Source organism: Cyanistes caeruleus, chromosome 1 (genome assembly GCF_971803275.1).
Source record: "Cyanistes caeruleus chromosome 1, bCyaCae1.hap1.1, whole genome shotgun sequence".
Classification (NCBI taxonomy): Eukaryota; Metazoa; Chordata; class Aves; order Passeriformes; family Paridae; genus Cyanistes; species Cyanistes caeruleus.
In genome coordinates, this window is record NC_141701.1 from 30816853 (window position 1) to 30819352 (window position 2500).

The 2500-nt window shown below is 39.0% G+C and overlaps 1 protein-coding gene across 3 annotated transcripts in view; it reads right to left on the reverse strand.

Moving 5' to 3' along the window:
* ZFHX4 (zinc finger homeobox 4) overlaps positions 1–2500 on the reverse strand; it is a 150238-nt gene that overhangs the window by 126672 nt on the left and 21066 nt on the right. The window lies entirely within an intron of this gene.

The window sequence follows — 2500 nt, forward strand, 5'->3', positions numbered from 1 at the left end:
CTTTTCAGCTAGTTTATTTGCTTGGTCTTTATTTCTCCCTAATGACAGCAAGATAATGTAAACTAAGAGTTCTAAATATTGCAGCATTGTCAACACAGGCAGAACTCTTTGAAGGTTCTCATTTTACCAAGTAAATCAGCTTACTACAAATCTTCCTTGTGCAAAAGTCCCCAGCAGGTAGCTGGCTATCCCTGATTAAGCACCAATCACAATTTTTCCCCACACTTTAGTCACCTCAATGGGCAACGGAACAGAAATTAATATTTACTGCAACCAGTCCCATCATCCATGGGGACAATTGCATGCACTCAGTTTTTTCGTTGCAAAACGTAATGAACACCATTTCAAATACCATTTTGATGTTATCAATCCTGGTGAGTTGCCCATCTCTCAACCACTGCCTCAATCAACATCTTCCCTAGCTTAACAAATCATACGCAAGCACTACTGATGAAAATCCTTCAATCATTTCTTGCGGGCAGGCGTCTTAGACCATAAACTCCCTTTGTTGAGAACAAGATGCACTCTATAAAAGCCATATCAGTGTCTGGCAGCAGGGTAAAAGCACCAGAGGAAAGTCGGGCACACATTGGTTAAAAGTCTGCTTTCCTTCATTTTTTTTCCTGAGCCTGCAAGGCTCCAACCACTGTAATAGTAGCCTGATTACAGCCTAAGCTACCCCGAGTCCTTGCAGATCTCTCAGTTTGCAGAATGATGGCACTGTACACAACAGCTGAGTACTCTGAAACTTTAGTGGTTTTTTTTCAGCCTATGTTATAGACCTTGCCTGGCTTTTATGCAGGAGGTAAGCAATCTTCATTCCAGTCATAAGTCAGCATGATAGATCTCATTAATTTTAGACAAAAGCAGTAACCAATTTATCAGATAAGTTTTCAATTAAGTACAAAAGTTTGATTTCATCATGAAAAGTATTGTTTTAGATATCTGAAGCATTAATTTTTTCTACATCTTCTCATTTACAAGAAAAGGAAATCTTATTCAAAAATTTTGCGTAGCTGGACAATATAAGTTTATATACATAATAGACAGGTGCTATATCCCTGCATAAAATCACTCAGTGTGATTTGGGGATTAAAAAAATCCTTCCCTAGAAAGGCTTCAGTGAAGGTCACTGAGATATTAAGTATGAAGGATAGCTGCTTAATTTTTTTTAAGTGTAATCAAGTCTAATCTTGTCAGCTACATCAGAGAGAGGAAGTGATCAGTTTAAGATACATCAGAAGATTTGCATAGAATGAAAATGAATCAAAATTAGTTTTGGTATCTGAAATGGCTAAAATGACAGCCTAATTGCTCCTGAATCAAACGTCACAAAGCTTGGTGTGTAATTTTAATCACTGATGAGAACCAGGTTAAGTTTGCTCGTGGCACACATACAATTTAAAAACCTTTTGAAATAATCTGATCACAATAAGCATGAAAACTTAATAATTCTCTAATTAGTCCAGAGACAAGCATGTTTACCTTCCCATTTGGCAAATCTGCACAAATACTATATGCATCCTGAAGAAAGGCTACACATGTAATGCATTCTCCTCCAAAGGCCTTATCTACAGATATAAAGCTGTACAAGGAGAGTTGCACCAGAAAGCAACTCCCAGCCCCTTCCATCTGTAGAGGACTGGTACAAATGTCTTCATATTGGCATCTCTCAACTCTGATACAAAAGGATAAACAATGCTGGTACAAAGTATTTTTACATGTATCCATTCTGCTACTGCACTTGTGAGGCAATTTCAGTCACATGTAAACCTGCATGCAGGCATGAAGATACACACACAGCTGGCGCACAACATGTGTACAAAAAAGTCTTCTGGGCTATAGCACAGAAAAAAAGTCAGTAGTGCTTCTGTTTTGTTTCCCAGCAGTGACACAGGGATGGATGTGCGGTAACACTGCCCTACCCAGTACCATGAAAGGATCAGTCAGGGTGAAACCTCTTTAGTAAGTAAAACTAACTGATAAAAAGGAGTTAATACAGCAAATGGAACCAGCTGCAACTCCCCTAAAACTATTCTAGCCCTATCTGAGGCTTTCCATTTAACCTTTTCTTCTCTCAGCAGGCTTTACCCATACTGCAGCGTACTGTGGTATCGCACAGCACCAGTGTCCAGTGCACACACAGAACCAGTTACACTGGTTAGTGTATGAGTGTATTGCCAGTTACACTCATGGGCATGCACACTATACTGGGGCCAGATGGCATTTATGAGCAGTAAGTAATTTTAGGCAGATACAAAATGGGTTCTGCAGCATAGCATCTCACCCTTCCCCTTCTTCCCACAGCCCTGTGCTGAACAGTCGTGCTGTTGCAATTTTCTCTTAAAAGATTTAGCAGAAGTAAACTATATTTTTAAACCTTCCACCGCATAGTCAAAGAGAAATACAAAACCAGCGCAGTAACAAGTGTCATAACATCTTTTCTGTTACTTAATCAACATTTTTAAATAAGCTGCACATTTATAATTGTCTCCTTATA